Here is a 26159-nt window from a genome sequence, read left to right as displayed (position 1 = left end):
TACATACTGCATAAGGGGTATAATGGGGGCATTACACTGTGTGGGGGCATCATACATACTGCATAAGGGGCATAATGGGGGCATTACACTGTGTGGGGGCATCATACATCCTGCATAAGGGGCATAATGGGGGCATTATACTGTGGGGGTATCATACATCCTGTATAAGGGGCATAATGGGGGCATTACACTGTGTGTGGAGCATCATACATACTGCATAAGGGGCATAATGGGGGGCATTTCACTGTGTGGGGGCATCATACATCCTGCATAAGGGGCATAATGGGGGCATTACACTGTGGGGGGCATCATACATCCTGCATAAGGGGCATAATGGGGGCATTACACTGTGTGTGGAGCATCATACATACTGCATAAGGGGCATAATGGGGGGCATTACACTGTGTGGGGGCATCATACATCCTGCATAAGGGGCATAATGGGGGCATTACACTGTGGGGGGCATCATACATCCTGCATAAGGGGCATAATGGGGGCATTATACTGTGGGGGGCATCATACATCCAGCATAGGGGCATAATGGGGGCATTACACTGTGTGGGGGCATCATACATCCTGCATAGGGGCATAATGGGGGCATTACACTGTGTGGGGCATCATACATACTGTATAAGGGGCATAATGGGGGCATTACACTGTGGGGGGCGTCATACATCCTACATAAGGGGCATAATGGGGGCATTACACTGTGGGGGGGCATCATACATCCTGCATAAGGGGCATAATGGGGGCATTACACTGTGGGGGGCATCATACATCCTGCATAAGGGGCATAATGGGGGCATTACACTGTGTGGGGGCATCATACATCCTGCATAAGGGGCATAATGGGGACATTACACTGTGTGGGGGCATCATACATACTGCATAAGGGGCATAATGGGGGCATTACACTGTGTGGGGGCATCATACATAGTGCATAAGGGGCATAATGAGGGCATTACACTGTGGGGGGCATCATACATCCTGCATAAGGGGCATAATGGAGACATTACACTGTGTGGGGGCATCATACATCCTGCATAAGGGGCATAATGGGGGCATTACACTGTGTGGGGGCATCATACATAGTGCATAAGGGGCATAATGGGGGCATTACACTGTGGGGCCAGTAAAGGGGTCCTGTACTATGAGAACAATACGTTTCCTCCCTTCCTGTCTCCATAGTTGGGTCGTATGTATCTATTACAGGAAACAGAACAAAAACCTTATGATTCTTATAAAGGGGCAACACTAGACCCCAAAAGAGTCTCCGTGCTGAAGGGGTTACTGCCCCCTGCGCCCAGTAATGGGGGTCTCCACATACCTCCACCTGCAGAGCCGCCACCACATATATGGTTGCTCTGTGCGCACAGGAGCTGTGATGAGGTCACAGGAGGGGAGGAGTCAGGGGTCACATGATCAGGGGCCTCAGTGGATGCAGGACTCTGCTGTGCTGGTTGTCATGGTGCTGGATGAGCTGAAGTTTATGTGTGGGGTCAGCAGGGGTTTACAGTGTGGATGTAGCAGAGCCGCGTGTGTACGAGGTGTATGGAGCGGAGCCGCGTGTGTACGAGGTGTACGGAGCGGAGCCGCGTGTGTACGAGGTGTACGGAGCGGAGCCGTGTGTGTACGAGGTGTACGGAGCAGAGCCGCGCGTGTACGAGGTGTACGGAGTGAAGCCGCGTGTGTACGAGGTGTACGGAGCAGAGCCGCGTGTGTACGAGGTGTACGGAGCAGAGCCGTGTGTGTACGAGGTGTACGGAGCGGAGCCGCGTGTGTACGGAGCGGAGCCGTGTGTGTACGAGGTGTACGGAGCGGAGCCGTGTGTGTACGAGGTGTACGGAGCGGAGTCGCGTGTGTACGAGGTGTACGGAGCAGAGCCGCGCGTGTACGAGGTGTACGGAGCAGAGCCGCGCGTGTACGAGGTGTACGGAGCAGAGCCGCGCGTGTACGAGGTGTACGGAGCAGAGCCGCGCGTGTACGAGGTGTACGGAGCAGAGCCGCGCGTGTACGAGGTGTACGGAGCGGAGCCGCGCAGGTACGAGGTGTACGGTCGGAGCCGCGCGTGTAGGAGGTGTACGGAGCGGAGACGCGCGTGTACGAGGTGTACGGAGCGGAGCCGCGTGTGTACGAGATGTACGGAGCAGAGCCGCGCGTGTACGAAGTGTACGTATCTGTGCGCTGTAAGGTGGCTTCCGGACAGGTCATGGATGGGAGGTATGTGTCCCCGAAGTACCAACCTTCGGTGATGTAGGACCCGGAGAAGCAGGCTCCAGCACACATAGTGCTGAGAGGGAGTTAATGGGCCCGGATTAAAGGGCCGGGTTTTACGAGCAGCTGAAAGAGCTGGGGGTGGGGGATGGTGGGTCAGCTGCTCACTTACCTTCAGTTCAGGTCTTGGAAGGCCTGATTTAAGACAGCTGTGCCTGTCTCAGTGTGCTGTGTGTTGTGCAAGGTGAGCAGACCTTGCATGTGCTGCTCAGAGTCTGCTGGAGGTAGAGAGAAGCACTACATTTAAACGGCTGAAGCCGTGCTGCATATGGACGGGTTATTTTGAATTTTGTTCTATTATACCTTTTGTGCCAGAAAAAGGCTGTTATGTTTTGTTTTCCTGGTTGGTTTATGGACATTTTATAAACCACCAGTTTGTTTTTGAACCTGCGGACTGCATTCCTGTGTGAACCTGCGCCGGCCCGAGAGCTTATCTGTCACAGATTGGTGGAGAATGCGGGCACAAATCCCAAGGGGCAGTGTGACTGCTACAGGAAAACGTATATGTCCTGGGTGAAGGCCGCCAGCCAGCAAGGTTCGTCCGGCAACATGGAGGAGCTGATAAAGCAACTGGTGCAGGCGAATATACCTCAGCAGCAAGCTCAGCAGACCAACAACAGTTCCAGCTTCAACAGCAATAGATACAGCAGTGACAGCAGCAGGAACAGATGACGCTCCTGGCGGAGGCCCTCCGTATCGGAGAAGCCGCACCACCTCCAGGCCAAAGCGATGAGACCCAGGTGAGGAAAACCGTGAGAGGGGCGTTGCAAAAGATGACTCCGGGGGGTTGACGTCAAGGCGTTTCTGGCCGTGTTTGAGAGGGTGGCGGACCATGAGATACTACTACCAGAGCAGTGGGCGCCATATCTGATCGGGGAACCACAGAAGGCGTATTTTGATCTGGCACAGCAGGACTCTAAGGAGTATAGCAAGTTTAAGGCTGAGATCCTGGGGCGGCTGGGCATAACCCTGGCAGTCAGAGTACGAGTCCACCTCTGGGACTTCCACAGGGACAAAACTCCTTTGTCACAAATGTTTGATCTTCTGCACCTGGTACAAAAGTCGCTGCAGCCAAAGACTTGTTCCCCAGCCAGATGGTAGAGAGAGTGGTCATGGATCGTGGATCGGTTTGTCCACTCTCTGCCGAAGCCGATTCAGTCCTGTGTTGCCCAGAGAGATCCCCAAAATGCAGACAACCTGGTGGGCCTAGTAGAGAGGTACCGGGCAGTAGAGGGCTCCCTGGGTGGTCTAGCAGTGGTTAGGTCACCTTTCTGGGGCTCCCAAAAGAAGGGGACTAAATCTTCACTGGGCGTTCGTCCAAAGTCCAAGAGGCAGATGAATCGCAGCTGGGGAATCAGTCCCAATCCATCCTCTGTTGTACTTGTGATGCCCCTGGCCATATAGCTGCTTGGTGGCCCAGGAACTCTGAGCCAATGGACTGCAGCATAGGCCGGCATTGCTTCTACTTTGCCTACCCTGCCTCTAGTGCGGTTCATCAACACGGCGAGAGCCCTCTGGCGTGCTCAGTGTCCGTGAACGGGATGCAAGTGTCTGAACTGCTGGACTCAGGAAGTTTGGTAACCCTGATAAGCGCCAAACTCCCTCATTGGCTGGTTCCTGGGAAGGTGGTGGGTGTCTGGTGTATCCATGGGGACGCTAAAAAATGTCCTGTTGCCAGGGTGGATGTAAACACGGACTGTGGCACCACAGCTCAGGAAGTGGGGGTCGTTAAAGACTTGTTGCACCTGATAATAATCGGACGGGATTGTGCATTATTCTGGGACATGAGGGGGAAAGTGGTGACACCTGGTTGCTTAGATGACAGCCAGAACACCCCTGAAGAAACCTCGCCGCAGGCCGTAACCAAAGAGTTTCCCATGTGTGTTTGTGGGCGATGAGGATGGGGCAGCATCTCCTGACGCCAACATCCCTGAGCTGGAGGTGTCCAAGGGAAACTGTGGAACTGCCCAACTCAGGGATTTAACTCTTAAAGGGACATTTGATAATGTGTCTATACTTCACGTTGTTGCTCAAGAGCCGGGGGTGACACCAGATACCCATACTTTGCCGTCAATGGGGACTGAGTCACCAAGGTGAGAGGGGAGCTCGTCGAGCAGTTGCTGGTGCTGGGAACATACAGTCGTAAGGTATTAGACATGGCCCATGCACATGTGTTAGGTGGTTGCCTGGCGGTAGAAAAAACACAGGAACGAATCCTCCAGAGGTTGTATTGACCCGGTTGTCACCGAGAAATTGTAAATTATTGTAGGTCCTGTCCCAGCTGACCACTCTGTTGACACGCCTCCGGTGCCGTTACTTATCATCGAGGTGCCCTTTGATCGCATAGCCATGGATCTGGTGGGGCCCCTGGTAAAGTCCACCAGATGGCATCAGTGCATCCTAGTGGTACTCGACTATGCGACATGGTATCCGAAGGCTGTGCCGCTACGTAACTCCTCTAAGTATATAGCTCGGGAGTTTGTCCATTTTTTTTCTAGAACGGGGTTACCTAAGGAGATCCTAACAGATCAAGGGACCCCATTTATGTCAAAGGTGATGAGAGAGTAGTGCAAAACTCTGCAAATCACACAACTACGGACCTCAGTCTACCATCCACAGACGGATGGCTTGGTGTAAAGGTTTGGCAAAACCTTGAAGGCAATGTTAAAGAAGGTCGTAGAGAGGACGGCCAAGACTGGGACTGCCTACTTCCGTACCTTCTCTTCTCCATCAGAGAGGTACCACAGTCCTGTACTGGATTCTCCCCTTTTGAACTGTTGGATGGCTGACACCCCCAAGGACTCCTGGATGTGGCAAAGGAGACCTGGGAGGCGGAGTCTATACCCTGCAAGAGTGTAATCGAACACGTGGCCCAAATGCAAGAGAGAATTGCCAGGGTGATGCCCATCGTGAAAGAGCACCTCCTCCAAGCACAAGAGGCGCAATCTAGGGTGAACAATAGATCAGCACAAGTGAGACATTTCAATCCTAGGGATCGGGTACTGGTACCTACAGCGGAGAGCAAATTCTTAGCGAAGTGGCAGGGCCCCTACGAAATAGTTGAAAAGGTTGGTGAGGTCAACTATAAACTCTACCAGCCAGAGAGAAGGAAGCCCTACCAGGTGTACCACGTCAACTTGATTAAGCCATAGTGAGATAGGGAACCCGTGGAAGCTTCGTGTTTAGTGGCGGAGCCTGACTCTTATGTGAAAGAGGTCAAGGTGGCAGAGTCACTGTCACGTGCCCAAAAGCAACAGTGCAAAGAGTTGCTACATTAAAATAAAGACCCGTTTTCGGAGTTGCCAGGACTCAATCAGGCCATAGAGCATGAAGTACTCACAGAGCCTCATGTTCATGTCAACCTAAAACCATATCAGACCCAGAGGCCTGCAGAGAGGTGATCTCGAAAGAGGTGAAGCGGATCCTGAACCTGGGAGTCATTGAGGAGTCCAAGAGTGGCTGGTCCAGTCCTATAGTCTTTGTGCCGAAACCAGATGGAGAATCGCGGTTTTGCAACGACTATCAGAAGCTGAACGAGGTCTTGAAGTTTGACGCCTACCCAATACCTAGGTTAGATGAGCTTATTGAAAGGCTAGGACCCGCTCGGTACATCACCACCCTGGACCTCACCAAAGAATATTGGCAGATTCCCCAGTCCAAAGAGGCCAGAGAGAAGATGGCTTTCTCGATGCCAGACGGATGTTATCAATACATCAGGATGGCTTTTGGGTTGCAGGGAGCTCCGGCCACCTTCCAGAGAGCCATGAACCGGATCTTAGCACCCCGCAAAAAGTATGCAGCGGCCTACCTAGATGACATCCTCATATTCAGCCAGGACTGGGAACGTATTCTTGGAAAAGTTCAAGCCATACTTGACGCCCTAAGGAAGGCGGGCTTTACCATCAACCCGAAGAAATGTGCCATGGAGATTGAAGAAGCAAAGTATCAGGGCTATGTGGTTGGTAGAGGGGAAATAAAACCACAAATAAATAAGGTCGAGGCGATCCTGAACTGGCCACAGCCCCTCTCGAAGAAGCAGGTCAGGGCATTTCTAGGCATCGTGGGCTACTATCGAAGATTTGTCCCTAACTTTGCCCTGATAGCAGACGGATCTGCTGAAAGGGACGAAGTCAGCTATGGCCAAATGGTCCACGGAAGCTGAAGTGGCCTTCCAGGAATTGAAACTGGCCCTCTGTAAACAGCCAGTCTTGGTGGCGCACAACTTCTCCAAAGAGTTTGTGGTCCAGATGGATGCATCGGATGTCGGGCTGGGAGCAGTCTTGTCCCAGGAGATTAACAGAGACGAACACCCTCTAATGTACCTCAGTCGAAAACTGTCCACATGCGAGAAGAACTACTCTATAGTGGAAAAAGAATGTTTAGCCATCAAGTGGGCGTTGGACACTCTGAGATATTGCCTGTTAGGTAGATGGTGCAGGTTAGTGTCGGACCATGCCCCACTGCGGTGAATGCGAGAAAAGAAGGGGAACAATGCCCGAGTAACTAGATGGTTCCTAGCCCTACAAGATTTTAGTTTCCAGGTAGAGCATAGGCCTGGGAAACAACATGGGAATGCTGATGCCCTGTCAAGGGTTTGTTGTATGGTGGCAGAAGGTGCCAAGGCTCCCGCTTTGGGCAGAATGGGGGTTTGTAAGGTTGCTACCGGACAGGTCGTGGACGGGAGGTATGTGTCCCCGAAGTACCAAGCTTCGGTGATGTAGGACCCGCCGAAGAAGCAGGCTCCAGCACACATAGTGCTGAGAGGGAGTTAATGGGCCCGCATTAAAGGGCCGGGTTTTACAAGCAGCTGAAAAAGCTGGGGGAGGGGATCAGCTGCTCACTTACCTTCCGTTCAGGTCTTGGAAGGCCTGATTTAAGACAGCTGCGCCTGTCTGTGTGCTGTGTGTTGTGCAAGGTGAGCAGACCTTGCATGTGCTGCTCAGAGTCTGCTGGAGGCAGAGAAAAACACTACATTTAAACGGCTGAAGCCGTGCTGCATATGGACTGGTTATTTTGAGTTTTGTTCTGTTAACAGCTTTTTTTCTGGCACAAAAAGGTATATGTTTTGTTTTCCTGGTTGGTTTATGGACATTTAATAAACCATCACTTTGTTTTTGAACCTGCAGGCTGCATTCCTGTGTGAAACTGCGCCTACCCAATTGCTGATCCGTCACAGCATGTACAAGGGGTACGAAGCGGAGCCGTGCGTGTACGAGGTGTGCATAGCCGTGCGTGTACAAGGCGTACGTAGCAGAGCTTTACGTGTATGAGGTGTACGAAGTGGAGCCGTGTGTTGTGGTGTTTACAAGGTGTTCTTTATACTCCATTTAAAGTCTGGCAGTTGTGTGTTGTTCCAAACTATTCACACTTGGTCGCTAACCAATACCATACTACAAGGTCAGTACCTAAAACCGTGGTCGTCATACATATCAGATATTACTGCGGTACTAATCCAGAAATTTTTAGGGAACCTGTCAAATATTTCCTCACCTACTGTACTCACCCATCCCTTGTAGATTGTGAGCCCTCGCCGGCAGGGTTCTCTCTCCTCCTGTACCAGTCGGTGACTAATTTTTGTTGAAATTATTGTACTCATTGTTTGCTATGTATACCCTGTTACACATGTAAAGCACCAAGGAATTAGTGGCGCTATAATAATAAATAATAATAATTATACTCCGTTTAACCCCTTAAGGACCGAGCCACTTTGTAGGTTAGTGACCAGGCCATTTTTTTTCAATTCTGACCATTGTCACTTTATGAGGTAATAACTCTGGAACGCTTCAAACGGATCCCCCTGATTCTGAGACTGTTTTTTTTTTTTTTGTGACATGTTGTACTTCACAACATTGGTAAAATTTCTTTGACATGACTTGCGTTTATTTGTGAAAAAAAATATGGAAAATTTCTAAAATGTCACAATTTTCATACTTTGAATTCCTATGCCTTTAAATCAGAGAGATATTTCACAAAAAATAGTTAATAACATTTTCCACATGTCTAACATATCTACTTTATTTCAGCACAATTTTGGAACCAAATTTTTTTTTTATTAGGTAGCTATAAGGGTTAAAAGTTGACCAGCGATTTTTCATTTTTCCAACAAAATTTACAAAACCATTTTTTTAGGGACCACATCACATTTGAAGCGACTTTGAGGGGTCTATATGACAGAAAATACCAAAAGTGACACCATTCTAAAACCTGAACCCCTCAAGGTGCTCAAAACAACATTCATGAAGTTTATTAGCCCTTCAGGTGCTTCACAGGAATGTGAATGGAAAAAAACGAACATTTTATTTTTTCTCACAAAAATTTGACTTTTGTCCAAAATTTTGCATTTTCACAAATCTAACATGAGAAAATAGACCATGCAATTTGTTGTGCAATTACTCCTGAATACGCTGGTATCCCATATGTGGTGGAAGACTAGTGTTTGGGGGCACGGCAGGGCTCGGAAGGAAAGGAGCACATTCGACTTTTGCAACAAAAAATTGGCTGGAATCGGTAGTGGACGCCATGTTGCGTTTCAAGAGCCCCTGATGTGCCTCAACAGTGGAAACCCCCACAAGTGACCCCATTTTGGAAACTAGACACGTCAAGGAATTTATCAAGATATGTGGTGAGCACCTTGAACCCACAAGTGCTTCACAGAAGTTTATGACGTTGAGCCGAGAAAATAAAAAAATCTTATTTTTACCACAACACTTCTGTTTTATGCCCAAATTTAGCATTTTCAGAATAATAAAAAGAGAAAATGCACCATACCATTTGTTGTGTAATTTCTCCTGAATACGCTGATACTCCATATGTGGTGGAAAGCTAGTGTTTGGGGGCTCGGAAGGAAAGGAGTCCCATTCGACTTTTGGAATGCAAAATTGGCTGGAATCGTTAGTGGACGCCATGTCATGTTGGAGAGCCCCTGATGTGCCTAAATAGTGAAAAATCCCCACAAGTAACACCATTTTGAAAACTACACTGTAGCATCGGCGTCTCTGCCCCCTGCTAGGCAGAGACGCCGTCCCTCTCACCTCCCCGCTCCCCACGCGGCGTCCTCCTGCGCTCCTCTTCCTGCTGCTGCCGGCGCGCGCAGCTTCCCGGGCACTGTGCTTGGGGCGCGTGCACTCCCTCTCTCTTAAAGGGGCCGCGCGCATCGTCCTAAGGAGTCCCCGACCAATAACCAGAGGACCTCCCATATATAAGGCACCTCCTCCAAAATGGAGGTGCCCGAGCAATAGTTGATGCACAGCATACTTACCTCTGCTTCAGCCCTCAGGTCCAGTTGCCAGCCTGACTACTGTTCCAGTCCGCCAGTCTGACTACTCTCCAGCCCGACAGTCTGTCTTCCGTTCAACCCGCCAGTCTGTCTATGGGCAAGTCCGCCTGATTACCAGGAAGCACCTGCCAGTTACCTGCCTGATACCTGCCGTGCCTGCTAGTCTGCTCACCTGGGAGCACTCGCCTGTTACCCTCCTGTTACCTGCTAGTCTACATGGAGGCTCTGCCGTCACTTGCCGTGACCACCTGATGGCCTACCTGGAGGCTCCTGCTGTCACCTGCTGTGACTACCTGTCTGCTAACCTAGAGACTTCAGCCTGCTCTGCCGTCACGTGCCATGACCACCCGTCAACTAACCCAGAGACTTCTGCCTGCTTGTTGTGCCCATCCGCTATACCGGTCAGTCCCAGTCTTCTGACCCGTGGGAGCCACCTGCTCTCTTACAAGGTCATCCCCAGAGTAGCACCTGGTCCCTCTGCTCGGTCCCTCCCTGGTCACGGAGTCGTTAGCCGCCGTACGACCAGGGTCGGTCTGAGTTGATACTTAGTTATGCCCCTCTGGGTCCCTCCTTGCACCGTGGCACAGAGGTTCCACCACCCAGATCCGTAACAGTTTGCTCGGGCCATGGAACCCGGTGGCACCCAAGCTCCCTCGCTCTCAGACCTATACCAGGAGGTGTCCCGTCAGAGATCCCAACAGGAAACCATCCTGAACTTCCTGCGGAGTGTCAACTCCCACCTGGACACACTGCCTGTTCCTCCTTCGTCCACCTCGAGTCGTACGACTCCCGCTCCGGCAGCGCCGCTGCCCACCAATACCATGGCATCCAGCCCCGGTCCCCGCCTTTCTGCACCTCCTCGTTTTGGTGGCGACCCCGCCTTAGCTCGAGGTTTCATAAACCAGTGTACCCTGCACTTTGAACTCTTGGCACATCAGTTCATCTCCGACCGGGTCAAAGTGGCATTCATCATGTCCCATCTCACTGGGGAAGCACTGGTATGGCTAAATCTCTTGTGGGAGAGAGGGGATCCCCTGGTGTCCGACCTGTCGTCTTTCCTCGCTGCTTTCCGGAAAGTCTTCGATGAACCAGGGCGAAAAACCTCTTCAGCCTCCTCTCTGCTACGTCTCCACCAAGGGAGTCTCACCGTGGGCCAATATGCCATATGGTTCCGTACCCTCGCTTCTGAGCTTGCCTGGGATAACGAGGCTCTATTGTCCGTCTTCAGTGAGGGTCTTTCCGGTCGAATTAAGAATGAGCTAGCCGGTCGGGACATTCCTACCACCCTGGATGACCTGGTGTCACTCGCTACCCGGACTGACATCCGGTTCCAAGAAAGCACCAAAGAGACCACCCGGGAGAGAAAGTTCTCCCGCCTTGCTCCTACTTTCCAGAGACCTGCCTCTCAACCAGTCACTCCCTGGGCGCACTCGCCCGAACCCATGCAGATCGACCAGACCAAGATGGTCAAATCTCGCCAAGAGTCACGTCGAGCCGAGGGGAGCTGTTTCTATTGTGGCAGTAAAGAGCACCTGATTCGTTCCTTCCCGGAGAGGCCAGGAAACTTCAGTGCCTAGGACCACTTGGAGAGGTCGCCCTAGGCAAAAGTAAGCCCTCTCCATCCCTGACTTTGTCTGTCTCTATCTCCTGGGGAGAGAACCGTCTCTTTGAAACTGCTCATCTGGATTCTGGAGCTGCTGGAAACCTCATTTCCCAGTTCCTGGTAGAGAGATACCGAATTCCCACCAAACCTCTGGCTGAACCATTGTCTGTCGGCTCCGTGGATGAAAGACTCCTTCCGGTGACCATCCTGCTCATCACTGAGCCCCTAACCCTGCAGGTGGGAATGCTGCACTCAGGGAAGATCTCCTTCCATGTGCTGTCCGGACTCTCTCACTCCCTATTGCTAGGTCTACCCTGGCTCCAGACACATGAACCCGTGCTGAACTGGCAATCCGGTGAAGTACTCCGATGGGGGCAGGACTGCCATAGGACCTGCCTGGTTCCGGTTCGCCCGACTCATCCACTACCTACCCCAGCTAATTTACCCGGTCTACCGGCTCCTTACTGGTCCTACGCGGATGTCTTCGGTAAAAAGGAAGCAGAGACACGGCCACCTCATAGGCCATATGATTGCCCGATCGACCTGGTATCTGGCGCCACTCCACCCCGTGGGCGTATTTACCCGTTGTCGGCGGCCGAAACCCGGGCCATGTCTGAATACATTGAGGATAATCTGGCTAGGGGATTCATCCGGAAATCTATCTCCCCGGCTGGAGCCGGATTCTTCTTTGTCAAGAAGAAGGATGGCTCGCTACGCCCCTGTATTGATTATAGAGGACTCAATCAGATCACGTAAAAAACAAATATTCCCTGCCGCTCATCTCCGAGTTATTTGATCACCTTAAGGGCGCCAGGATCTTTTCCAAGCTGGATCTACGTGGAGCGTATAACCTGGTCTGAATCCGTCAAGGTGACGAGTGGAAGACGGCATTCAATACCCGGGACGGTCACTATGAATACCGTGTGATGCCCTTCGGTCTCTGCAATGCTCCCGCTGTCTTCCAAGAACTGGTCAACGACATCTTCCGTGATCTTCTTTACTCCTGCGTGGTGGTATACCTGGACGATATCTTGGTCTTCTCTCCGGATCTTCCCACACACCGGAGGGATGTTCATCAGGTCCTGCTTAGGCTCAGGCAGAACCACCTCTGTGCAAAATACGAGAAGTGCCTCTTCGAGCAAACCTCTCTTCCATTCCTGGGCTACGTTATCTCCCAGACAGGCTTACAAATGGATCCCGAGAAGCTCTCTGCTGTCCTAAAGTGGCCCCGTCCGGAGGGGTTGAAGGCGATTCAGCGATTCCTGGGCTTCGCCAACTCCTATCGTCTCTTCATTCCGCACTTCTCTTCCCGGACTGCTCCCATTTCTGCGCTCACCCATAAGGGAGCAAATCCTAAGGTATGGTCGCCCGAAGCTGAGGAGGCCTTCCTCTCCTTAAAGCAAGCCTTCTCCTCTGCCCCGGTTCTGCACCGTCCGGACTGCAACAAACAATTCTACCTGGAGGTTGATGCTTCCTCCTCCGGAGCTGGAGCGGTGCTCACCCAAAAGTCTTCATCCGGGAGAATGGTAACCTGTGGCTTCTTCTCCAAACTCTTCTCCTCGTCTGAGCGCAACTACTCCATTGGAGACCGAGAATTGTTAGCCGTTAAATTGGCGCTGGAGGAGTGGCGCTACCTGCTTGATGGGGCTCTATACCCGGTGATCATCTATACGGATCACAAAAACCTGGCATATCTCCAAAATGCCCAAAGACTCAATCCGCGTCAGGCCCGGTGGTCTTTGTTCTTCGCCCGCTTCGACTTCGTCCTACATTTCCGCCCAGCGGACAAGAATGTCAAAGCCGACGCCTTGTCCGGATCCTTCCTCTTCTCCGATAAAGAGGAGGAGCCTATGCACAACATCGACCCCTCCAAGGTGATGAAGGTGGCCCCCTTGGATCTGACTCGTCTTCCACCCGTTAAGAAGTTTGTATCAGTACCAGATCGTGAGAAAGTTCTTCGCTGTGGTCATTCATCTAAACTAGCCGGCCATGCTGGCCAAAAGAAGACCTTCCTGCTCATCACCCGGCATTACTGGTGGCCTACCCTGTGCAAGGATGTGGTAGACTTCATCTCAGCCTGTTCGTCCTGTGCCTGCAACAAAGTTCCCAGACATCTACCAGCCGGTCATCTCCTGCCTCTTCCCATACCTGATGCCCCGTGGCAACACATTGCTATGGACTTTATTACAGATCTCCCTGTCTCTGCCAGTTGTACTGTCATTTTGGGTGGTCGCCGACCGCTTTTCTAAAATGGCTCACTTCATCCCTCTGCCTGGTCTCCCATCTGCATCTGAGTTATCTAAGGACTTCTTCCTTCACATCTTCCGTCTCCATGGCCTACCCCTCCACATCGTGTCCGATCGAGGGGTTCAGTTCACCTCACGTTTCTGGAGAGCTACGTGTAAGCTGCTGGATGTCACCCTGGATTTCTCCTCTGCTTACCATCCACAGTCCAATGGTCAAGTGGAGCGGATAAACCAGATCCTTACCAGCTACCTCCGGCACTTTGTTAACGCTCACCATACTGATTGGGTGGATCTCCTGCCATGGGCCGAATTCTCCTACAACAACGATGAGAGCGAATCGTCTTCCAAGTCTCCGTTCTTTATAGTCTATGGTCAACATCCCCGAATTCCGTTTCCCGTCTCCGCTTCTGTGGACAACCCTGCCGCGGAGTCTCTGGTCAGCGATTTTTCCACCATTTGGGAGAATATTAGGTCCGCACTTCTTCAGTCCTCCCAGCGGATGAAGAGATATGCTGACAAGAGACGTCTGGATCCGCCTCAATTCCGTCTGGGAGACAAGGTTTGGCTCTCCTCCAAACACGTTCGGCTCAAAATACCTTCCTACAAGTTGGGCCCTCGGTTCATCTGTCCACTTGAAGTCCTTTAAACAAATCAATCCAGTGGCCTACAAGATAAAACTCCCAGCCACCTTACGGATTCCCAACTCCTTCCACGTATCTCTCCTCAAACCAGTTGTCTTTAATTCTTTTCCCAACAATCCAGGTTCTTCCTCTGCTCCGGTTTCCGCTGAGGACGTTTTTGAGGTAGAGAATATTCTGGCCACCAAAAGGGTAAGAGGAAAAACCTTTTTTCTGGTGGATTGGAAGGGGTTTGGCCCAGAAGAAAGAACTTGGGAACCCAGGGAGAACATCCATGCCCGTTTCTCCTTGAAAAATTTCTTTCTGGCCTAAAAAAGAGGGGGCGTAAAGGGGGGGGGGTACTGTAGCATCGGCGTCTCTGACCCCTGCTAGGCAGAAAATAGAAAATTAGCGTGCACACTGTCAAATAGAGTTGAGGTGCAGATGCAATGGACTGGAAATGTCCTCAAATCACGTAAAAATTAATTCATCGCAAACTCATAGGAAGTTTTGCTTTTTAGTGCCAATTTATTCATACAAATGAAATGTAGGAAAAATAACAGTGGTGAAGGCGACAATAGGTAGACGTTTCAGCCACACTGGCCTTATTCATTAAGTCGCTATTGTATCAAGTTTGTTTTAGTAGGAAGGCACCATAGAATGTAGAGAGAAGTTGCAGTCAGAAGCTTAACAAAAGACAGGGGTTCATCAGCCTGTGAAGAGCTGCAGTTCCTGTATCAGGGGTGTCTCTAGATGGGGAGTCCCATAAATGGTAGAAGTGGAGGGTACAGGCAGCGTTCCCACGTTAGGCCTAACGTGGGAACGCTGACTGTACCCTCAACTTCTACCATGACATGAGGGTTGCAAACGGTAGAAGTGAGCACACAGCTTCTGTACTTTGTGAAGCAGCTCATCCAGGCCAGGATAGTGGCGGAGAAATCGCTGTACCACCAGGTTGATTACGTGAGCCATGCAAGGCACGTGTGCGAGCTTGCCTCAGCCTAGGGCCACTAACAGGTTCGCACCGTTATCGCACATGGCCTTCCCTGGCTCTAGATTCAGCGGAGACAGCCATTGCTCAAACTGAGCCTGGAGAGCTGCCCACAACTCTTCACCTGTATGACTGCGATTTCCAAGGCATATTAATTTGAAGACTGCCTGATTATGGTGAGCCCTGACTGCGCATTATGGAGGTGGTGTGTATTCGCTCCGCACCCTTGGAATGCGTGTCTCGTTAAGGCCGAGGTTGTTTGTGCAGTTGGAGGCCCTAGAGGAGGTGGAGGACGCATAAGCAGGGGAGGAAGTGGGAAATGCAGAGGTTTCTTCTGCAAGCCTTGGGGATTCCAAGATTTGTGGATCAGCCCCTTCCCCCACGGCCACCAGAGTCACCCAGTGCCCAGTCAGCGAGATGTAACGCCCTTGGCTATGCTTAGTCGTCAAGGTGTCTGTGGTGAAATGCACCCAGGCACACGTAGATTTAGACAAGGAAGGATGCAGTGCTCCTCGTGCTTGCATCACTCCATGTCTGTGCCATAGGGTGAAATGTAACCTCCTCGTCTTCCTCCTCCATCTCCTCTGATGAGCTACTCCGCTGCGTCACTCTGAGTTCACACCAAGTAGGATCTTCAACCTCGTCATCATCAAATGTGTTATCCCATTCCCCGCCCTCAGAGTGACCCCTCTCCTCTTGTTGCCCTGACAGCACAGTACAATCCGCATGAGCCTCAGGTATCCGAGTCTCATCTTGATCACCTCCCTCCCCTGTGGTTAACGTCTGGTGATGAGGTTCAGGAACCTGTTCTTACCCTACTTCGTCCTGCCCCGAATCCAAGCTAAAAAAATTTTGGGCATCGGTGCAGATGCTTTCCTCCCCTTGACTCTGTGACTGTTTGGAGTACACTTCTGATGCCCATGGTGTAGAATGGGTGAATAGTTCTACAGACTCGCCCATCTGTGGTTCGCTACAGTCAGCTGGGCAGTTGTGACGAGGGGAAAACATGAGTAATTGGGGTGCCACCTCTGAGGACTGTACTGCGTGTGATGTTGAGGTGGAGGAAGAGGCGGAGACGCCACTGGAAGCAGAGCTTGCCATCCACTGGAGCACCTGCTCTTTCTGGGCCTTATCAACAAGGCGTATCGCTGTGCGGCTGCCAAAGGACTAACATAAGTTGTCAGTTGTCTTTGGATAGGACCTGTTTGTGTTGGTTCACTAGTGCTTTCACTAACATTACCACATACCCCACATACACCTTGAACACCAAGCCTATTCCCCCTTCTACCACGCCCTCTCTTTTTCCCACTCATGTTGGTCAGATACAGACGTAGGAACAAACAATTAACTAAAGAAAAATATGTTTTTTTCCTGTGCAATAGCTCAGCACACACCTGAATTTCAGTGACACTAAATGACAAGGTAAGATATGGCCTGCCGTATAACATTACTAACAGACAAAGAAATTTGTTAGTGTGCATGAGGCCGATAAAACCTACGAGATGTTCTCCAAACAATTTCAAACTGAGATGTCCCCTGCTGTATTACTTTAGGAACAGAAGAAATTATTTTTTTTGAATGTGGATGAGGCCAGTATGACATAGAATATATGCTCCAAAGTATTTCAAACTCAGATCTAGCCAGCTGTATCACTTTACTCAGAGCTAAAAATATATTTGGGTTACTCTGCATAAGCTCTGCGTCCAGCTGACTTTGACCACCACTGACGTAGTAGCTGGTTTATAGCACTCTATGACTTTTGGCACAGGAAAAAATATTTTTTGGACTGGGCCAGGTAAGAGAAGTTTTTGTTTTTTTTACTGTGAAACCAGGACAAGTTCAACTCCACTAAAATAGGATCCGCCTTTTAACAGACTGGATCAACTTTGCCACAGTAAAAAACTTTTGGTGGACTCTGTCTGCCAACCAAAAATATATATAGGTTTGACTGTGCGTACAAGCTGAATTTGACCGCCACTGACGTAGTAGCAGGCTTATAGCACTGTATGACTTTTGGCACAGGAAAAAACATTTTTTGGACTGGGCGTAGCAAGAGTGAAAATGTATTTTTTCACTCTGAAACCACCTGAAGTTCAACTCCACTAAAATAGTATCTGACACTAAAAAAATATTTAGTGCACACAGCTTTCAATATCACAATAGCAACAGAAAAATAGCAGAGCACAATGTCAACCCCACTAAATGAAAAGGTGCACTGCGCTTGCTTGATCACATTAGCAAGTGCAAAAAAAGATTCAAGGTGTACTGAGACATGGAGCTCTATACCAGCGGTGCACAGCACTATTGTATGGCATTGGCCCTCTGTTTCTGTCAGAATCTCAGTACTTGCACAAGAACACCAAAAATGTGCTGCCCCAGCGGTTGCAGAGGTACACAGGCCAGGAATTATCTACACTATCTGACTACCACACAAGCGCCCATCTATCTAGCTAATATCTCTCATTACACAGGAGAACACTGAGCTGCGTCTGCGTCCAGCAGTGACATGGATATAATGGAGCTGAGGGAACATGGCCGCTTTTTATATTGAGAGGACATGTGATTTCTGCAGCCAATTGCAGAAGCCCTTATGTCTGGACAGTGTAAATGCTTCCTGCGCTATGATTGGCTGGCTGCGCTTTCCTCAGTTAAAGTTACCGCCCACAGGAAAAAAGAAAAGTGCGCCGCTGATCTGACCTGTTCTAAGCTCTCCACAGCCCCCACACTCACCCGACACATATCACCACCCATCATACACTTGCACTATGCTAGCAAAACTGTTCAAAATGTCGTGGTTGCCCTGTATTCATGGTCCCGTGCAAATTCTTAAACTTTTCAGATTTTAAGAAAGTTTGCTCGCCTTTGTGATCACGAATCCGAACGTGTCATATTCGTGCCGAATTTGAAACTTTCGCACATTCGCCGAACAAATTCGCTCAACACTAGTGACGACCACAGTTTTAGGCTGTGGCCTTGTAGTGTAGTATTGTTCAGCGACCAAGTGTGAATAAGTTCAACAACACACAGCTGGCTGACTTTAAATCGAGTATATTTGGTATGCTCCACAAAATGTCTTATTATGTCAGTAATATGGGATCAGGTGTGACGACCATGGTTTTAGGCTGGGGCCTCTTAGTATAGCATTGTTCAACCACCAAGTGTGAATAGGTTCAACAACACACAGCTGGCTGACTTTAAATAGAGTATATTTCGCACGCTCAACAAAATGTCTATTATTACGGCAGTAATATGGGATCAGGTGTGATGATGGAAAATTGTCTCCGCTTTACAATACAGCAATGTGAATAAAATAAAACAAAATGCCTGTATTCTGCTAACAAGCATATGGAGCAGCAAAATGGTGTACTGTATTGCTTTTTAAGCTACTAATCAGGATTAAGATTAAAAAAAATTAGCCCTGGCCCCTGATATCTGGGGCCATGTCTACAGATATCTGTAACAGCAGGAGCAGACAGAACGTGCAATGGACCCTATTGTGCTGTATACAGTGTCCACAAAACCTGCCTGCCTAACTCCTGCTATCACCACTGAATATATGCAGCTGGATTAGTCCTCAGAAGGACTGTTAGTTCAGATGGATATCTATCTTGGTGTGGAATACCTATACCTAACTATTACACCGCCAATTCTGTCCTTCACACAGCAGCACCTCTCCCTACTCTGCCTGTTTCCGGGTTAGACTGTGATGAGCATAGGGGCACCAGGTCTTATATATACCCGATGACGATATGCGGCCAGCCAATCACTCTAATGCCACAACCAAGATGGCTACGGCATTACAGTGAGTGGCAGACAATCTCTGCATGTTCATTGGCTCTCTTAAGAGCACCAAACATGCAGGACGGGGACCCGAGCTCCCGCCCAAGCATCCCGGAAATACTCGCCAAGAATGTCGAGCAGTGAGATGCTTGGGCTAGAACCAAGCAGTGTCGAGCACACTCGCTCATCACTACTTCTGACCTTTGGGCACCACCACATCCACATCCCCGTTCCTCAACGTCACCCTTTCCCATACTGAATGCTTTATGGAAAAAAATTCCCTGGCTTTATTTTTCACAAGTAGCCTCACAGATGTGTTATGTATAAATTCCCTGTATGTAGCAATGTGTGGGCAATTTTTGTAAGCTATCAGCTTTATTACACACGGCAACAGCAGACTCAGGAAAATTAGTGGTAAATAATTTAGTTTGCGTATCTCAGAAGGCTTTGCGCTAAATGCACAACTGCTAGATAAATATACGCTTTTTATTTAACCAATAGCAGAGTAATTTTTTTGTTATATTGCCTTTATGACACACGCCAACAGCAGACTCAGGAAAACTACTGGTAAATAGTTTAGTTTGCATAGCTCAGCAGGCATAATGATTCCAGATAAAAAATCAGTTTTATTGTGTATTAAAAATATAAAAAAGGAGGTCCCACGGACACTCCTAAATAGAGCACAACCAATAAAATAGTAGGTCATAGGTGAAAACTACACAAAGGACAGAGAGACAACCATGTGAGTCCACCAATATGGGTACATGAAAAGAAGTGACAATATTATCAATCCAAGTATCAATAAATCCAGTTACCAAGTAATTGGACAACGTAACTTACAAGCACTGTATACAATCATGCATATGTGTTGTTTTGGCATCATAACAGTAAAGGTGCCCATAAGACATGTGTAACCTTCTATGATGTTCAGAAATATACTGACATTGCCTGGGAAGAGAAATTGACACTGACATAAAGATGAGTCATAACATACCCATAGTGCTGTATGGACCGGTGTCTCGCTGGGGACCCGACGCGTGTTTCGCGTGAGGCTCTTCGGGGGGCGTTGTGCACAAAATTGTGCCAGGATAACACATATGTATGATTGTATACCGTGCTTGTAAGTTACGTTAAACAACCAAAATATCCAGATCAATATATACTAAACGTCTGGACAAAGAAGAGATACCAGCTGTATATAAAAGGTAGGTGGTGACAGATAAGGTAATTAATTTATCTACCCATACCTTATTCACAACTCAACTAACACTCTTAGAGAAGGGCCCTACCTATCCTCCCTCTCATCACCTAGACCAGTTCACTACGGTGAAAGATACACATCAATTTGCAAGGAAACTCATTTACAAAAAATTACATTACAAAACAGCGTTACATGACCTATTTCCTACCAGAGAAGAAAGGGAAGCATTGGAAACCCTGGAATCTCTGGAGGCAGAAAGTAATTCAGAGGTTAGTGACTTTCCCCGTAATCTATGTAACAAATCTAAGAAATTTCCAGCCCTCAGCCTATGTCCTGCCATTGAGGTATTCACTAAGTTGGTCACTTTGGACATTGAGAATCTTTCCCAATGTACGCCTTGGAAATCTAACCTAAGTAAAATGGAAAAAAATGTCGCTAAAATATTTACAAAAATTGAAAGATGTTATTTTTAAACCTGCGGATAAATGGGGAAACCTCGTTGTCGGGCCAGTCAGCCTTTACAAAAAGCAAGCATGTAAACTTCTGAATACCCCCCATTGTTATAAAAAAAACTTTCTTATAACCCCCTATCCTCTTTCCAGGATGAATTGGTGTCTATCCTCGAAAGGGCATTCAAACAGGGTGTGATACCAAAAGAGCTGTTGGATACGGTGCGCAAACTACAGCCCCGTTTGGCCACCTTTGACTTAATTCCAAAACATCACAAAAATGTGATTGATCCGCCAGGCAGGCCAATTGTTGCCAGTAACGGCAGTTTGTGTGAAATTATATCTAATGTAATTGATCACTACTTGAAGCCCTTGGTCTCTGGCCTGCCCTCCTACAAGATACCACGGCCGCCCTACAAAGATTGGATCACCTCTGCCTCGGTGACCATATAGTCATGGTCACTGCAGACATAGAGACACTTTATATGTCCATCAAACATGAAGATGGTATTAGGGTGGTTTCGTGGTATCTGAAGTCAAGTGGTCTTAAGCTGTCCCTGGCCGAGCTGCTCGTGGTCCTCCTGGAATTTGTCCTTCGACATGTGTCTACTTACAACAACAGGGCTCCGATATGGGGGCCTCCTGTGTCCCCTCCTACGCCAACCTTTTTTTGGGTTCGTGGGAGCGGGATATATTCCAGGTGGATACCACCTGTTGAGATGGACACCGTCCAGGGAAGGATGAGATACATTGATGATATATGGTTTGCGCGGGAGGCTACGGCCAGAGATTTGGAGAGGCTTATGACCAAGCTGAATGATAATTTGAATATTCGGCTAACATATAAATCTGGAAGAAGTCTGGACTTCTTGGATTTAAAAATCAGGGTATCTGAGAATGGTATTATAACTACTGACATATTTAGGAAACCAACTGCGACAAACTCGTTGTTGCACGCAGAATTGGCACACCCACCCTCCACCATAAGAGGAATTCCAATAGGTCAGTTCCTTAGGGCCAAGAGGATATGCTCTAATGAGAAAACATTTGAGGAACAAGTGACAGAACTGGCAAATCGGTTTGAAGAGGGGATATAGCCGTAGGTCAATCAGACGGAGTTACAGGATAGCAGCACGAACCCCAAGAGATCAATAAATTTATGGCAATAAAAAAAACATCAACAAATCGGAGGAGGTATGATTTATTTTGGTATATAACAATCAGTGGCCTGAAGTGAGATCAATAATACAGAAGCACTGGTAAGTTCTATTAACAGATCCTATCCTCTGTCAAATCCTCCCCCCCAGCACCCTCAATGGTGGCGAAGCGAAGTCCAAACTTAAAAGATCTGTTGGTTTACAGTCACTATAATCTGGAGAGATGTAGAGATAAACAGGAAAGAAATTAATGTTTGTTTCCCATGCAGGCTTTGTAAGGCGTGTGGTTATTTGAAGAAGGCAAAGAAGTTTGATAATTTTGGTGGCTCCAAAACATTTGAAATAAGAGCACATTTAAATTGTACCTTGAAGGGCGTAATTTATTATGCCCAATGTCCTTGTAAAAAGATATATGTCGGACTTACTACTAAAGAATTAAAAATTTGAGTAAGAGAGCATGTTAGGGACATTATCAAAGCCAAAACGGTGGAAGACCCTAGCACTCTCAAAACTTTACCACGCCTTTTTTTACATCACCATCAATGCAGCCCAAGAGAATTCCGCATCATAGATATTGATCAAGTCACCATGGGAGCAAGAGGAGTGGACCTGGGGAAGATTTTAGCACAATTGGAGAGTAAGTGGATCTATCGACTGGGTACCCTAGCACCGGCAGGACTTAATGAAAGCTTTGGGTTCAGTTCCTTCCTATAATAGAGGCTAAAGAGTAGATGGGGGTTTCTTTTAATATCTTATGGTTTTATTGTATATGTATTGGTGCTTGTTTTTAATTGTTTTTATTCATCCTTAGGAAAGCTTTTGCCTGGGTTGATGGGTCATGCGGGATGTCTGTTTCCAGTGGCTGGGGGACCAGCTCAACTGTACGAGCAAGGCAGTTGCACGTCTATCCTCGCGGATGACTCTATACGTGTGGGATAGAAGACTACAGTGACAATATAGTCGGCTATGTGAATTAATGTATCACTATGTTAGATGTGGTTCTTAAATGTATAGTTTTTTTTTATACTAATATATACAGTGGGTACGGAAAGTATTCAGACCCCTTTAAATTTTTCACTCTTTGCTTCATTGCAGCCATTTGGTAAATTCTAAAAAGTTCATTTTTTTCTCATTAAAGTACACTCTGCACCCCATCTTGACTGAAAAAAACAGAAATGTAGAAATTTGTGCAAATTTATTAAAAAAGAAAAATTGATATCACATGGTCATAAGTATTCAGACCCTTTGCTCAGACACTCATATTTAAGGCACATGCTGTCCATTTCCTTGTGATCCTCCTTGAGATGGTTCTACTCCTTCATTGGAGTCCAGTTGTGTTTAATTAAACTGATAGGACTTGATTTGGAAAGGCACACACCTGTCTATATAAGACCCCACAGCCAAACCAGGAGGCCAGGTATAGTTACCAAAATACTCTTGTCCACATATGCATTATATCACCATAATCAAATGCAATAAGTCTCACATGGAACATATATAAGTGAGTACAACTACACAAATTGAAATACATAGAGACAATAGATGCAAATGTAGAAAAAGGGAGGTGGAAATGTCCATGACATAAAGGCAACCTGGGGGCAGTATCTGAAGATGTCAAAAATCAATCCATTTCCTTATCTTCGATCTTGTCAGCGAGAGGGAGGATATCACTGGAAGCAGGCTGCACGATAGGTATAAGGTCCACAGAGAAGGACACTATATATACATACAAAAAGAAAGAAATTAAGAAATTAAAAATAATAAATCCATACTAATAAATATTAAAAACAACATGAGCCACGGAGGCTCACTGCCTATGAGGAAATATGTACAGAAGGGGCCACAGGAGAGCATGCAGTAAATGGCGCATAGGCTGCATAGTAAATAGTATCCAAAAGGAGGATGATCATATGATCATAATGATAAAATTTGTTCCTCCATATTACCCAAAAGGGGATTGTAAGGACCGTCAATCCAATAGAGGCGCAGGACAAAAAAGCACGATATGTGTCACAAAAAAGGTGAGAAGCCCAAACTTTCATTCCAACCCCGCGGTGCCAGAGTGTTAAGGGTGATGATCCATCTAACAAATTTTATCATTATGATCATATGGTGATATAATGCATATGTGGACAAGAGTATTTTGGTAACTATACCTGGCCTCCTGGTTTGGCGGTGCGCATGCGCGGGGCTACTCACCCTCCTGGCTTCCCAGGCGTCTGTCTTGTTTCGGTTAATTCGATTATTTTGAATTATAAGAGGACTTACATAAAGAGCACAAATCTTGATGTTTAATTATTATCCAGCTGCTACTCCCCGGAAGGGGGCTATCTGCCAGTTACAGATGCCCATCGCTTAGGTCGCCAAGTCATCTCTATAGGTGAGCCACACTGTATACGAACTTTCCTAAACAACTTAACTACCCTAGGGCACCATCTTATTGTAGCTGACACCGGGATTCTTGCTTCTTCAGGATAAAAGCAAAACCTTAATAGGGCCCTCAAGGATCACCCATAAGTAACACCCTAGCATAACCAGGTAAACCTTCGAACTACCAGATACAACATACAATAAGCTTTAAACACCATAAAACTGTATATTTTCGGTTTAGGCCACAGGCTCAACCAGCTACATCAATCGGAATCAACCTCCTACAGCCCCACAGGAACATACACCCTTCCACCTGGGGGACACCCCTGGATAATAATTAAACATCAAGATTTGTGCTCTTTATGTAAGTCCTCTAATAATTCAAAATAATCGAATTAACCGAAACAAGACAGAGCTTCTTCTCTTTAATGAGATTTCTAATTTCAGCATCAATTCTGACATCCTACCTCACAAGAGGACCCACACCCCTCCTCATCCTCCTCTTCATCATCTACAGAGACCTTCTCACATTTTAAGGTAAATACATGTACAGTAGTCCTACCATAAAACATCTAACCTATACAGGCTAGTAATCACAGTCTTTATATATCCTATTACAGGTCCTAATCAGCTCTGGATCCCTGGAAGACTGACCAAGTGGTCTCTTTTTTAATATAGCTCGACTCCTTGGTTTTATACTAATTTATATATCTATGAAATCTCTAACAGTATTTTAATGAATTAATAAAATAATAAAATTCACTGAACATTTGAAAACCCATTCATTATTATCCTTCCAACAATCCTCACTTATCCTCCTCAGTGTATCAGCGCAATGGCTTTTTAAATTTAGAGAACTAATCTTCACTCTAAATAGCTCTTAAAAGAGCTTTTTGGACTCAAACACTCCCTATACGCTGCTTTCACTCTCCCTGCTCTCACACTACGTAGATTCCTCATTTACTATGTGCAAAATGGTGCCGGCAGGGCTTAAATATCCCCCTACGATGCTGTAAGGCCAGCCAATCACAGTAATGCCACAACAAAGATGGCAGCGGTATTACTGTGATTGGCAAGCAAGCCCAGCATGTTCATTGGCTGCAAATAAAGCGCCAAAAATTCTGGGCGGGTCACTCGAATATACCGAGGTGAATAGGTAATTACTTGCAGAATAGCCTGAATTGTGTACTATTCGTGCGAGTAACGAATAGTGCCGAATGTATTCGCTCATCACTAGTAAAAAGACATAAATCCAAGTGACACATTCATTCCTGCTCCGAGTGTGTAAAAGGTTGTCATAACTCTGTCTCTCTGAGATTTGAAGTTACCTTTTAATACAAGTAATTTCATGTCCATGATGCTGTGATCAGGGATACAAAAATGTTTGGCCACAGATAGATCTATTCTTTTTTCTTTTATTGTGTGACAATGAGAATTCATCCTTGTTCTAAGTTTTTGCCCTGTCTCCCCTACATACAGACCCCCAGTTGGACATTTGGTACATATAATTAAGTACACTACATTAGTTGTGATGCAGCTGAAAGTACCTGGGATCTTGTGGTCCTGATGTGAGTTGGGAATCTTTATCTTGTCCGTGGTCATTACACATGGACAGGTTTTACATTTACAGTTGGTGAGGATGAATTTTGTAAGTTTCACCACAAAGGTGAAAATATCCTCCCGGTCAGTTTGCTTTCCCTCCCAGTACCTTTTCATTCTAACAATGTTAGGTTTCTGGGAGATTATACTTGTTCCTTTTATTTTTGGTTCTCCTTAGCTTGCCTTCTTTGCCCTACACTCCCTGACAGAAGTTATGTCGCTTATCCATGTTATGTAAATAAAAGCTTATAACCTGACGTTAAATTCATCCATTGGTTTTATAAATTACTCTTTTGAAAGCTGAAACCCTCCCAAATTTGGTTTAGGTTAAGAAAATAAATTGGCATTAATGCTGAAATATTGATCATTTAATGAACACAGAATGGTCAGATTTTGGTAAGACAAAAGTTTTGTCGCCTGGTCATATAATGCACCCAATCCTAATTTACATCCTCACCAGTGCTCAGTAAATGATCGGTTAATTAGTGGGTGTGTATAAAAAGAAACTCAGCACCCCAGACCTTCACTTGAACTGCAACTTGAGCTCTGACAACATGCCAAAAATCCACCCTGCGACCAAAGCCTTGATTATCAAG

At 47.4% G+C, this 26159-nt stretch overlaps 3 protein-coding genes across 3 annotated transcripts in view; all 3 read right to left on the bottom strand.

The window, feature by feature from the left end:
* Positions 1–1386, bottom strand: part of LOC141201637 (uncharacterized) — a 100342-nt gene extending 98956 nt beyond the window's left edge. The window contains exon 1 of the mRNA XM_073663654.1: positions 1328–1386. The gene's annotated coding sequence lies outside the window, so the exon portion shown is untranslated. The remainder of the gene's footprint in view (positions 1–1327) is intronic.
* The window catches only part of LOC141201651 (uncharacterized), a 74189-nt gene that overhangs the window by 45193 nt on the left and 2837 nt on the right, over positions 1–26159 (bottom strand). The gene's annotated exons all lie outside the window — the stretch shown is intronic.
* Positions 22773–26159, bottom strand: part of LOC141201645 (uncharacterized) — a 36418-nt gene continuing 33031 nt past the window's right edge. The window contains exon 9 of the mRNA XM_073663669.1: positions 22773–23310. The gene's annotated coding sequence lies outside the window, so the exon portion shown is untranslated. The remainder of the gene's footprint in view (positions 23311–26159) is intronic.

This window comes from Phyllobates terribilis, unplaced genomic scaffold, assembly GCF_046119375.1.
Source record: "Phyllobates terribilis strain yellow unplaced genomic scaffold, ASM4611937v1 Scaffold_120__1_contigs__length_5212024, whole genome shotgun sequence".
NCBI classification, from domain to species: domain Eukaryota; kingdom Metazoa; phylum Chordata; class Amphibia; order Anura; family Dendrobatidae; genus Phyllobates; species Phyllobates terribilis.
This window is presented reverse-complemented; position numbering and strand designations above follow the sequence as displayed.